This window comes from Solanum stenotomum, chromosome 1 (assembly GCF_019186545.1).
Source record: "Solanum stenotomum isolate F172 chromosome 1, ASM1918654v1, whole genome shotgun sequence".
Taxonomy (NCBI): Eukaryota; Viridiplantae; Streptophyta; class Magnoliopsida; order Solanales; family Solanaceae; genus Solanum; species Solanum stenotomum.
In genome coordinates, this window is record NC_064282.1 from 72,413,104 (window position 1) to 72,427,748 (window position 14,645).

Below are 14,645 nucleotides of genomic sequence, written 5' to 3' on the forward strand. Positions count from 1 at the left end.
CCGCTGCTCTAGCTAATTGTCCACCCTTTCCAAGTGTGATTTCTATGTTATGTATGGCCATGCCTAAGGGCATATCGGTTGAAGTAGATTCTTCTTTTGATCAATCAAAACTCCTTCCCAAACTGTACAAGCTTCTTCCAAAGCATATGGCTTTCTGGATGTAGATGATGATATCTATACATATGGATCTTATATATATCGTAGAATGAAGTACCACATGGGTGGATATATATATGAATCCAAATCTCCCGAATCACTCATGTTATGATCTTCTACATCCTGGGTCTTCCCGTTCCGTCATCTGGCTTATGTTCTTCATGTAGCATTCAGACCGAATGACTCTATGAAATTACATCGATACTTCCACATATTATGGGTAACGCAGGAGACATCTCTATTTCCCCCCCGGGGAATCTTTAGAATTCCCACTGCTTAAATTTCAATTCGCCTCTGACCATCAAATTAAATGTGAATAACCCGTCCTCCTCTCTTTGAAAGAAGGGGTGCTTCCGGTTACGCGTACACGGTTGATTTTATCTAAGCGTTACTGTTGTTACTCTCTGGTAGTGTACTGTATTGGAGGTTAAGGCTATTGAAGGTCACGGGGCAACCATTGATGTGGTATTGATCTATGGTATGCTCCATGAAGGTGACCAAATAGTAGTTTGTGGCATGCAGGCAAGCTTTTATTATTCTTATGGTGTGGTAAGATTCCTAGGGTAATGTGAATGTCTGATGTTCAACTTCTTCTTTCTCTATCCTGTTTTGTGTGTAGGACCCTATTGTCACCTCAATCCGTGCATTATTGACGCCTCACCCAATGAAAGAACTTTGAATAAAGGTACAAAACTATGTGTTCTTGATGCATTCTCATTTGATTACCTTGTGAGTCGAGATACTCTTTACCAGAGTTGTACTCGTTATATAATGCAATCAATAGATGATTAAGCAGTTTGTCATGTTTTAACTATTAAAAGAAAGAGGAGAAAAAAATGGATGGTGGCAGTTGGGGGACGGGGGGTTTTAAAAAATATCGGGATCTGGTTTTTTTGATGGAGACAATCAGGTCCTTCCCTTTTCTATGCAATGTGATCATTTTTGTTTGTTTTGCTTGACCTATGTGTTCCGTCCACATAATAATGGTGGTGAGAGTTTTGTGCTTTAATTGTGAAAATTGGTTTGAAGATGTTTAAAACAATTGATATTTCCATCACGGCATGTCTCTTTGTTTGGTATACCTGATATAGAGTTCATGCTAGTAATATCTTTACTTGGTATCTCAAGATCTTCTTGGTGCCAAACTAATTATGATCCTCTATAGCTAAATATGGCAATCGAAAAGTAGAAAGTTGACTTGCAGATGGTTTAGCTCAAGTAAGAGATATGGCTGTCTGGCATGTTGACTTCATAATCGCTGTTTTAACTTTCAGAATTGCTATTTTTCAGCACTTATGACTTTGTAATGCATGGAACAAAAAAGAATCTAAAGAATGAAGTTATTCTCAGGATGTTTAATTTTCATATGAAGTTATGAATGATTTTATTTTCTGGTAATATTTTTATTCAGGGATCATATCTGCATCATAAAGAAATCAAGGCTGCACAGGGGATAAATATTAATGCTCAGGTAACGTCATTTGCTTGTTAATGTGTATTCTTCATTTCTTTCTGCTTTATGGTATGCATTTTTTGTCACGCTTAGACCCTTGAAAGGTATTCTTTTTTTTTTTTGGGGGGGGGGGGTTGAAAACTGGTCCAGGGGCATCACGTTGACTGGTTTGTTTTGGATAAAAACGATGTCTGTGATTTTGAACTGAATATGTACTGTTTACTCGCTCATCATTACTTGTGTCTTCAATTTGAGAGATGCACTTTTCTTTACATCCAACTCATCTTCGATGACTGTGATGAGTACATTGAATTATTTGTGCGACATCTCCATTCAATTCATCCTTAGGAAGAAAGCATTTCTTAATTGTCTATTGTAGTCCAGGCAGCTTATCTTGGAGTTCTTTTGTCCATAATCTCGTCATGGGATAAGAACTCATACTACGCCGGATTTGATGTTTCAAAGAAGTAGGTGGTTGTTAACCAAGTCTAGTTGATGTTTACATATGTAACTTAACCTATTCTATTTATATTAGAGACTACCGAGGTTCCCCGATATGATTTCTTACTTGAGTTTGAGGGCACTTTGGATCCAATCAGGGAGGTAAGGGAATTGTGCTGGATATTTGTCACAATCTTGAATTCTTGCTTACTTTTGAAGCAACTTTATAGGGATTCGTTGGATGCTTTGTAAATTGCACTAAATTGGTAGGTGGATCATGGATGGAGCCTCTTCCCTTTCTGCTGGGTTTCTTTTTCCCGTGAAAAAGTTATCCTGGTTAGGGCAGAGATTGCCTTTATTTTTCATTATTGTCCTGGATGTTCATTTTTTCTATGTTGAATCTTTGAAAATATGTCTGATAAATGATGATATACTGATTTCTTGATTTTGACAAAGGTCAGCTTTTCTTGTGTCTGATTTGTTAGTCGAGTGAAATTTGACATTGAAGTGCCACTAAATAGGAATTCTTGTTGATTTTGTTTTTTTGCCTTCTTGTTGTGTTTTGATAAGTTTTTGTCTTGATTCATGATGCCATCATTTTCCACCACAGTACTTTGTTATTGCTGTACATTCACGCGGTGAAGAATAACCCCCTGTCCCCTCTGTTCTTTCATTTTGTACAGGGGATTGAGTATGCAATTGCTGGCACTAGTTTATATGTTGTGGGGCCTGATGATGATGTTGAGCACATCAAAGAAGCAGCTATGGAACATATGAGGTCGGTGATGAGCAGGATTGATAGAAGTGGGGGGGGGGGGGGGGGAGTTTATGCTCAAGCTTCTACGCTTGGATCATTGGAAGCTTTGCAGGAGTTCTTGAAGACTGACGAAATAAGAATACCTGTCAGTGGAATTGGAATAGGCCCTGTGCACAAAAAAGATGTCATGAAAGCTAGTGTCATGCTGGAGAAGAAGAAAGAGTATGCAACAATCTTGGCCTTTGGCGTGAAAGTGACACAAGAAGCTCAAGAACTTGCAGATGAGGCTGGTGTCAAAATTTTTATTGCTGATATTATATATCACCTATTCGATTAGTTTAAGGCCTATATGGATAATCTCAAGGAAGAAAAAAAGAAGGAAGTTGCCGAGGAAGCAGTCTTTCCCTGTTCTCTCAAGATTGTACCTAATCATGTCTACAACAAGAAGGATCCAATTGTCGTAGGAGTTGATGTTCTTGAGGGCATTGCCAGGGTATTAACTATTCCTTCTTTATGTCGTGATTCATGGAATTTGTTCACCAAACACAAAAAAAAAAAAACACATTCTCTGAATTGCGTTTGGGAAAATTACCTTTTCTATTAAATGTGGTAATTATGTGAATATAATCTATTCTTATTGTTATGGTGTTCCCTTTCAAAATGTTTTGAGCACATCCTAATGGTCCTTTTATACCTTGATTTTGTATGTCAAAACTATGGGTTTTCACTTTATTTTGGCTAAGAGATCTTTAATTTTGAGGGGACTGCCAAATTTTCTTCTATGTTGTCAGTGCTTTTGAATACTGGTGCTAATGTTGCCATTTTCTTAATTCTCTCTCTCCCCTTCCACCCTTTTAATAGGATGCAATACTGTTCTCCCACACACCTGTATTTCATTTCTTTGTTGGCGGTAGTAGTGCTCTTTGATCAATCTTCATTTGTAGTGTTCTAGTCCATGTTGTGATGAGCTTAATTTGAATAGGTCGGGACTCCAATATGTATTCCACAAAGGGAATTCATTGATATTGGTCGGATTGCGTCCATCGAGAACAACCATAGGCCTGTTGACTCTGCCAAGAAAGGGCAGATGGTGTCCATTAAGGTATGAAGTTGGTTGATGATATATTTCTGCAATTCCCTTGTTTTTACAATGTGGTAATGTTTGAGATACTTGCCTAGCATCAGGAGTTGTAAGCAAATTGACTTGGATATTTTCTTCTATGCATATGACGACTCACCTTGTGCCTTAAATTGCAGATAGTTGGGTCTAACTGTGAGGAGAAACAGAAGATGTTGGCAGGCATTTTGAGATGGAAGATGAGCTTGTTATCAAAGTCTCGAGAAGATCCATTGACATTCTCAAGGCCAATTTCCGGGTATGTAAAAATAGCTTTCTGGTGCACCTCCCTTTCACACAGGCAGGCACTTTAGAACCTTGCTCCCCTTTCTCTGGGGCTAATGTTCAGATTTACTTGATGAAATTCTACAGAATGAATTGTCTATTGAAGATTGGAGGCTAGTTAAAACATTGAAGAACTTATTCAAGATACAGTGAGACTTTGTTGCAAACCTTTCAAGTAGCTGCTGCCTTGGCTTTTTGTGGCACTGCGTTGGGGCTCAACAGTTCATTGTGGCAAGAAACAGTGTTTTTGTTGGGACTCTTAATCATAAAGGATGGAAATGCGTATGTATCGGTGACAGTTGCAATTTCCTTGCTTCAGTTGGTTCTGTGTACAGTTCTTTTAGTAGTGAAGTGGTAAAAAGAGCAGAATTTTGGTAGTGTTAGACTGTTGGTCAATCTCAGAGATGAGTGTTGTACAGGGGTGGCAACAATTCTGTACAATTCTTTTTGATGTGCTTGTGAGTATTTCGAACAACTGCGAGTTAATGGCCTGCTATTGCTTTCCTAATAAATTTCTTTTAATTTTCTCAGAATTGTAACTATTCCTATTACAAGTACGTATTGCAGCACCCAGAAACAGTGACAGAAATATATGACACCATTTTATTAGCACAACTGAAAACAATGAGCGTATTCCTCAAGTTCAAATTACAAGCATTTCATAGTTGGCCACTTGACAATGCTTGGGCAGGAGATCCATCTATTGATTCAGCCTATTTTGACCTGCCAATTGCCACTCCTAATTCATATTTTCCATTACGAAAAGCACGTCTATTAGTTCCACCAAATTGCAAGTTTGAAGGATTATTCAAAAAGATAAAAAGCATTAGAGATTGAAGTTTATTCTTTATTGTAGAGAGTAGAATTCTTTTAACAGTGATTTTCAACATCACATATTTATTGAATGTGGAGGGTGCTTCTCTTATTAAAAATAGTAACAAAAATCCTAAAGTAAAGCATCATTAGATGTAGAATGGGATATCAAGCTTACAGATTTTTCTGCTAATAAATAAAGTCGCAAATGATTGTTCAATTACCAAACAGTAATAATCACCAATCTATTGTGTTACTCTCGACTTAAAATGTGTATCCAAGTAAGATATGGCAAAAGCAGCATGGAGGGCTGCTCCTGTGGGAAGAACTTCTTCATCAATGGTGAAGTACGGGGAGTGCAAACCTTTAACAGAAGATGAGGTTGTTTTATTTTGTGTCCCAATGAAAAAGAAAGCAGTTGCCAATAGAACCCCAAGTCCTCTGCAGCCATCAAAGCTGGGGAATGTATTGCCAAACAAGACTTCTCCAACACTTTTACTATGATCATAGATAGTGGGATCATTTATAGTTGGTGGATATGGCCTCATTTCTTCCATGAAATCGACAGTGGCAGAACACTCATGTACTCCTGATTGAGTCTCAATGATCTGTCAGTACTCAGTAGCAAGCATTTCTGGTGACAATAACGTTTAGTTATAGCAAACAATACTAGAAAACTGGTATATGGTAACCAATGTGGAAAATTCTGAAAAGGTAAAGCACTAGTTTTACATATATATGTTGACACTTGTATGCCTGATATTTCAGATGAACTTATCAAAGCACCAGAACTTGAGGAGGGACATAGTCCGTAGACAATTTTAACGGTACCTCTTTGATCCTCTGCTTAAGATACGAATATCCTTCTAATGTCATGAACCGGAAGGTGCCACCAAACCTTACACTTTTGGGGATTACATTACCGGCTTGACCACCATCTACAAATGCAACAGTGAGCACCTGCATGTATAACAAATCAACAGGAATCTTTAGATCCTTCTACTTGAATTTAGGATTCTGAACAAAAAAGAAAATTATATTTTAACTGTTTGGAAAAATGACAAATACCCTCGGCTCTTAAGGATCAGTTTCTCGAGAAACAAGTTGCTGGAGTGCAAGAACTGCCATAGAAACAGTCCCTTGTGTTATGTGGTGTTGCTGCATGGCCGCCTTTCCCTTGCATTATTACAGTAAACCTGCTAGAGCCAGCCATAATAGGACCAGGTTTGAACCAGTAGTGCCAACGGGCATAAATGGCCAGACATGCAAGCCAAACATTTCTTGAAACCCATCTAAAGCACCTTCTTCTAACATATACAAGGCACCAGCATATCCTTCTTCTGCAGGTTGGAAAACAAGCTTAATTGTGCCCTTCGTATAACCCGAATCAGTTTATTGAGAATTTAAGATATCATGTTTAATTCATCAGAAATAATAATATTTCTCCTACCTTTAACTTGTCCCTTCTGTTCTGAATCAGTCTAGCTGCTCCAAGTAACATGAGCATCGTGGCCACAAGCATGCATTTTTCCATCGATCTTGCTTTTGCACTCCCAATCTACCAATTCCTTCAAAGTTACACTTCAAATCAGTTAGTCTTGTCATTGTAGAGGAACTCTTTCTTTTAGAACAGACAGTTGACGATGCACTGCTTGAGCAAATATGAAAATAAGAGCGACTTTTATGGTCATTCTTTTTCCATTTTCCCATCAATGATGGTGTGGGTTATAGGAGAGAATAGTGTGAATGCTCACCAAACTATGCCAGTTATATTCAGAAACATGTATTCAACTCTCAAATTTGCACTTCTTCTCAATCTCCCCATCTGAATCTATCTCTGGTTACCAGCTAGTGAAAGAAATCACTGATTTGATTGTAACCTGACATGTTAAACCAATATGTTCTATTATCCTCGCACTTAAGTATGAAATAACTGATAAATAGTGTATTTGTGGCGGAATCTTCAAATGAAAGCTAAGTCAAGCATCATACAAATATCCTAAAATATCTTGAATAAGAAAGACAAATCCACAATGTCAACATCTTAGCAGCTCGACACTGAGGAAGTGGCTTCAAAATGAGGGAGGTGAGAACAACAAAACATATGAATAAGATAGTAAATGAAGCCAAAAGGATGAACTAATGGTAATTTCAAGCAGCAGAAGGTATACAGTATCAGACACATACTTGATGTAACTGTTACAGTAGTTTGGTCTCCACCATGAAGAATAAGTGTAACCTTCTTAAGGTCTAACTTTTAGGGGTAGACTCGATCTGTTGTTTGAGGCATAACGTTTTAAAACTGTTTAACCTTAGAAATTTAAGTTGAGTTCAATTCCATATTCTAACTGCAGAATGACTGATTTCTCTCTTACGTAGCACCACAAGGAGACTGATTTCTCCCTCTTCAATCACTACATAGAGTATACAGGCTGAATTACAACACTACTTTTTCTATAAAGCTCAGCTGGATACACATCATTAACTCCCCAAGTTTGTGCAGTGTTAATAAAACTCATCACTCTTAAAGTCTTTTCTTGAGTGACAAAACTATCGAAAGTCCACTTTCAATATCCTAAGCAACTAATTCTGACTTGTGAGAGATCAGAGATGTTTCACCTAAACAATCCTTATCAAAATTATTTCGCCATTTAGAATTTCAAAATAATCTTTATTGCAGAAACAAAGGTAGTATCAAAAAATTATGCCCTTATTTCAACAAAGCAATTACTAAATCAATGCAATCATCTAACAAATAACCAAATCATTGGATGGTGATTTGACTTCCTTTCTTTTGGAGCCGAGGCAGAGGCGTATCCAGGATTTTGAGATGATGGGTTGCTAATATAAGAAGGTTGATCTATGATATATATATTAGATCGGTTCGACGTTTAGATTTTTCCTACTGAAAATCGTTAAAATTTTAAAATTATAGGTCTAAAATTAATTCATTAATTAAAATGCAACAAGTGCTACCAATTACCACTTAGAGAAGTGTTATCTAATTTTAGAAAGAAAAATAAAATAAGATAAAAATAAAATTCAAATTTCTAACCTCGCGGAGAGAGGTGCACCCAGTCATAATTGCATTATGTGATACTACGAGTGTGGGTTCACACATCTATATTTCAATATTTTTTTAAAATATAACACTACTATGTATTCTCTTGGGAGGGGACCATGGGTTCACGTGAACCCGGTGATCCCCTTAGATACGCCTCTGAACAGAGGGAGGGTTCTCATAGCCCACATATGGGATTATAGTGAGTATGTTGTTGGATGGTAATTTGACTGCCACAATATGGTAAAAAGATTAATCATTTCATTGTTTTTGAGATTCAACATAACTATAAGACTGACGGGTCAAAAGCACATCTCTCAATTTTTTAGCTTCATACTTAAACTATCAGGGTAGGGCAGTGAGTTCTCTCACCAAATGTTTATGGAAACACACTTGAACTATAAGTTGTTAGCTTTTCCTAGCATAACAAATCAGTGTTGTAAAAAGCGCAGAAAAGCGCACTTAAAGCGAGAAGCGAGGCGAGGCTCCTGCGGTTTTATTTCGTGAAGCGAGGCGACATTGAAAAGGCACTTGCTTCTACTGTAGAAGCGAGAAGCGCAAGAAAAGCAAAAGCGTAAAAACGCGCACTTAATTTGAAAAAGCGCTAATTTTCTTTTTTTAAAATTGTAAGGTTTTTTTTATAAAATAATTTCTGAAATCCTTATGCGACTTAATATGCCTCTTTCACGACTTCAAATTTCTTTTTTGGACTGCTGCGAGACTAAGAAGTTACAACTGCTGCTGTAAGTTCTCTTCTTCTTCTCTTCTTCTCTTTTTCTTTGTGACTTCTCTGCGACTTTTTTTTTTCAATTTTTGGTTACTGCCAGGCTGCCATTGCTGTAAGTTCTCTTCTTCTTCTTCTTTTTCTTCTCTTCTCTTCTTCTCTGCGAGGCTGCTGCGACTGATCTGATACTGTGATTTAATTATGTTTTTGATTTTTTGCTTTATATGTTATGACTTATGAGTATTATTGACTATCTATTTACTTTTAAATTAAGAATATATTACCTCTATTCAATTATTTAATATTTTTTTATTTTTATACTAAATATCGCTTTACTTAAAAAAAGTTTCGCTTCTCGCTTCTGTGAAGCGAGCCCTCGTCGCGTTTTTTCCGATTTTCGCTTCCCAAAACACTGTAACAAATAAGATTTACATAATAGTTGTCACCCCCAACCTAACAAACAATAAGCCTAAGTTTTAGGTAATGGAGGCAAAAAGCAAGAACAAATTATGAAGAAGCAAGAAATAAACCTGAATGGGGAGAGTCAAACTAAACCAAGGTTGAGCAATGGTTCCCACCGCACCAGTTTTAGCCACCCAAGTGAATCCAACTCATTTCGGATAAATTGACTCGTTTGGTATTCTTGAAAAGACAATTCCGGGTACTCATGGATTCATCCTTCTCAACCAATCCAAGAACTCAGGATTCCATAAGCTCCCGAGTTAGTAACTCAGTTTCAGATCCCAAATTAGTATATCTATATCTACAGCCCATGAATTGTATGGAAAACTAGTGGATAGAAAAGACAATATGAGAGTCAATTTTATGCAAAATGAACCCATATCTGTAAACAAGAGAATGAAGTAATCAGTCTTATTGCTCTTGATTTATCTATATTTCAAGTATGATGTAATAGTTGAGTGAGATGTCTTGATCTTTGAATTTATATTTAAGATTATGTGATATTTTGCTCATTGATAAATATTGTACAAGTGAGAATCCATATACAAAAAGATTGTCAAGAACCAGGTCCTTAAAAGATCGAATCTCTTTCTCTGTAGAACTGGAGATGGTTTGAAGAAGATGTGCACTATAAAAACTTAGATAATTGTAACCTTAATTCAGTTCAAAGTGGAGATCAAGACAAGTTTTTTTCTTTTTTATAAATTATGCACATCAAATTAGGTTGAAAATAAGGAGAAAGATGAAGCGAGTCACGAAGCAAATCAAGTTAAACTAGGATTCACTTACTCCTGTAAATACAACACGTCAAAAGCCTCCAAGTTTAACCACACCCAAAGAGAAATTTCATTCGAGAGGCACCCACTACAACAAATAACACATTTCTATCATGCTTTATTTGTATTGTTCTTGAATTGTAGTAGTTCGATTCTTGTTGTTCTAATTACATTTTTTCGTTGATTGAAAAAAATGTTGTTTTGTATTTGATGAAGAGTAGAGAGCAGAGTTATGTCACGACTTATGGAATTTAGATCGCCTAATACACAATTTCTTTTTATTCCCCTCTCTCTCCACCCTACCTCATTATAAGAATAAATAATATTTTTATTTATCTACTAATTAATAATGCTCAGTCATTTGAACAAGCCTGACTTATTTGAAATTGATTTTGAATTGACCATACTAAACTGGGCCAAACCACACAAAATTACTTGACTTGGGCCAATTTCTTAAATTTTCCGATTTTTTTTTTCAAAATGTCAACATTTTTTACATTTAATAGGATTCCCTAGCCATACTTTCAATATTTATAAAAAATGTCAATATTTTAGTTTGTTATGTATATAATTTATTGTTTATTTGATTTGCAAGAATACAATTATTTGATAACAGAAAAGAGAAAATTAGGAAAGAGAATATTTTATAAAAGGAACATATTACTTAAAATTCTCATCAATTAGAATTTCAAAGCACCCGTCCCCCTTTTTCATAAGATTTCAAAAATCAATTTTTAACATTTCATTGATAATATTCAATCTTTGAAGTGAATTCGATTCAATTGTGGGTTTTTTTTATTGGGAAGAAAAAATTGAATGAAACAATTAAAATTTCATTGACAAACAACTTGGGAGGAAGAATTCCCAACGGGAACTTCGATATAATTAGTGTTCTCCAAAATCGGAACTTTCACTTTAATTATGTTTTCATCATAATTGTATACCAATAACTTTTGAATTTTATGTGCTTAGTTTACCATTCAAATTAAAATTGGTACTTACTTTCATGGTGAAAACTAAAAATTGTATCCAGTGATCAAAATTCTATTACATGACAGCCAAATATATTTTTCTTTTATTTGTATAATTGTATTACAAAAATATTAATGATTGTATTCCAATATAATCTAATCATTACATATGAATATGACTTATAAAAGGATACAAGATTCTGAAGAAAAAAAATAGCATACATAGTGGAAATAATACAATTTGTTGAGGAAGGATACAATATTCTAAAAAAAATACAATTTGATTGTGAAAGAAATAGGGATACAAAATTCTGAAAAAAATAGCATATATAGTGGAAATAATCCAATTCGTTGAAGGATAATAAAAATAATACAAATTGACTTGAAAGAAATATGATACATCTATGCTTAAGAAATACAAATCTATTTGACATACCTATTGGAATGACTACAAACTAAAAAAAAAATATAATGTTCTTAATAAAAATAGAATTGCTCAGTAAAAGAAAAATAATTGAAAAACAAAAATTAATATGAATACAATTATGGTATGAATACAATTTTTCTCTTTTTTTTCTTCATCTGCTATGTCCCTTTTTCCGATTTTTTGTTCACCAAACCCAATTCTAATCCGTATTCACTTGTGCATTAGTAAAACTCTGTTTCGTAATCCAAAAAAAATTATAATTACCTAGGAAAATTAAATAATTAAATTACAATCGAAAAACAAACTAATAATAAAAAGGTATATAATATGAAAAATGATAGAGAAAAATGATTTATTAGATTTGAACAATCTGTATAGAATGTTGAAAATCTTTTGAATGAATTCTGAAATTTCTTAGAGCAATTGATGAATTTCGATTTAAACAAGACAAGGTTTAAGTTACTTGATGAGAGGGAATAAGGGGAAAAAATCGTGCGAGAGAGAAAGAATAGAATGTGAATAAAAAAATTAGACTCAAACTCATACGACACTGACCCAACCACAAGAGCATCCATCAAATCAAACTAATATATCTTGAAATCCTCCGCTTGTAAACCTAACCCCTTCAAGTCAGAAATAACTTTAAGATATGGAGGATTGATATCTTTGTCAGCGACAGAAGCTGCTAATGGAGAAATTGAACAATAATCGCAAGAATAAAGACGGCCAAGAAATAACAACAATTGGATGATCTCAAATCCATTGATAAAAACTTGAAAATTCTAAGAGCAACTGGAAGATGAGATTTGATTCTTTAGAAAAAAGTGAAGATAATTGAAATTTCTCAAATCTCAAGTAATGCTTAAGAGATGGAGTCTTCTTCTTCACGTTTCTTTTTTTTTAACTGGTAATGAGGTCAAAAAGTGGGTCCAATTTGAGAAAAAAAGGAAGGTAAATAAATTATATTTGGATACATTATATTTGCTAAAATATTGACAAATTGACATTTTTAATAATTATTTTAAAGTGTAGATATTTTTAATAATTATATTCGGAATTTTGATTAGTTTGCTAATTTTCCCTAAAATGAAGTCCAGTTGAAATTATAAGACCCATTCACATTTGAGTTCGGAACTGAAAGGGTAAAAAATTCCAAAAGGGCAATAAAATCGATTTTAGAACCAAAAGGGCAACTTTGTAACTATTAATTTAACGTTGTTTGAATTAGGGTGAGAGCCGCAAGGCGTGAATTTTTCTGCGCCTTGCAAGGCGCATGGTGGCATGCGCGTGGCTCTAACGGCATGCGCCTTGTATGGCGCAGGAAATCAGCTCCTTCCTGTAAATTAAAAAAAAAAAATTCATTATGATTAAAAAAAATAATTTATCGAACTTTTTGTTGAGGGATATAAGAGACAAATTGTAGCCAGAGGAACTAAATACATATGTTAGTGGTTCTTGTAAAATAATCGCTGCAACTATGAAGAAGAAACATACTCTCTCTGTCTCAATTTATGTGACACTTTTCATTTTTCGAAAGTTAAACAATTTAAGTTTCACCGGGAATTTGCACATGGAATTTTCAATTTTTTTGAAATAAAATTTATATATTTGTAAACTACATAAAAAGTACTATAAGTCACAATAATTGATAATTCAAAATATTTAAAAGATCTATGAAAAATTTACGGTCAAATATTGACTTGTTTGAATCTCGTATTCTGAAAAGTGCCACATAAAATGGGACGGAGGGAGTAATAGATTGCTACCTATACAACCCTATACATTACTCAGTTAACAAAATTAAAGTACAAATTATTTAAAAGCACAGTGATTACATAATACTATAAAAGTTAGAGTATGAATAGGTAGATGGTAACTTGCACTTTGGGCAACCCAACCAACAAGCATGGCATGGCATGCCAATCCTCGAATCTATTCAGATGAAGTGTGCTCAGGTAACCAAGCACAAGTGGATTTTGCTTGATCATCCCAGAATAATATAACTTTCAGCCAAATATATTATCGCTAGCTGCTATAGCATATGATTTCAGGAAGTATAACAAATGACCTAATGTCTTTATAATCTACAAGTTTGAACTTTGAAGATCAACGATAAGAGTTCAGATATTCAATTTTCTAACAACTTCCAAGCTCCTACGACTCCTTGTCCCTTACCAGAATAACTTGGTTTCAGTTAGCTGGATCGATTTTCAAACATAAGTCATCTAAAAGCTATTTTAGAATCTTTGGACTCATTCTCAAAAGGGAGACCCATTGTCTCTTATAACCCTCAACAAAAAGTTCAATAATTTTTTTATTTTTTAAAAATTTAATCAGAATGATTTTTTTTTTAATTTGCAGGAAGGCGCTGAATTTCCTGCGCCTTACAAGGCACATACTGTCAGAGCCTTACAAGGCGCATGCCGCCCGGATCCGGAGATCCCTATTCTCGAACTCGAGTAATCGGTTATATTTCGGTGGAGAGGGACAATTGTGGAGTGTGGTCTTTACTTCTGCCCAATTCTCCCCCCTCTCTTTAGAAAGCAAAAAAGAGCTATTTTCATTTTCCAGCATATTAATTCTATTTCGGAGCAACCTTGCGGCTCTCGCCCTAATTCAAATGACGTTAAATTAACAGTTACAAAGTTGCCCTTTTGATTCTAAAATCGATTTTGTTGCCCTTTTGAAAATTTTGACAAATTATTTTACCTTTTTGGACGTAGAAGGTGTAAATGGATTCAAAAGTAACTAGCAGATGGTTATAATAGGGTCCACTCAATGATTATTTAAAGTGTCATTTACGTTTCATCAGAGGCAAATTCGGAATTTGAAAATGACGGGTGTACTACTAAATATTAAATCAAGCTAGTTAAATCATCTTACGTAATACCTCTTTGTGCAATAACTTTATCAAAACGTAAAACTAAAAAAATTAATGTACTAACGTATGAATATCAATTAATATGTGTGCACCATGAGGTCGTGTGTTCGAAACCAGTCCGTCTCGTGCTTTTGTCCAAAAATTTTAAGCTTATGTTAGGATCGATCCATAGAAGGAGGTCAACACGCAATCTATATTATTCAACATAACATCACTATTTATTTCACACACTAGCTTGAACTAGCCAATATTGTCAATAATTCATCACAAAAGCGAGTCACGCGCTCTATCTCACGTGCGCGTATATATATATAAAAAATT

General features: G+C 34.9%; 2 pseudogenes; one reads left to right on the forward strand and one right to left on the reverse strand.

The window, feature by feature from the left end:
• Window positions 1-4,690, forward strand: part of LOC125856394 (eukaryotic translation initiation factor 5B-like) — a 25,792-nt pseudogene extending 21,102 nt beyond the window's left edge.
• A 576-nt stretch (window positions 4,691-5,266) lies between these two features.
• On the reverse strand, window positions 5,267-9,649 carry LOC125846571 (IAA-amino acid hydrolase ILR1-like 7; annotated as a pseudogene).
• Between the last annotated feature and the right edge of the window lie 4,996 nt (window positions 9,650-14,645).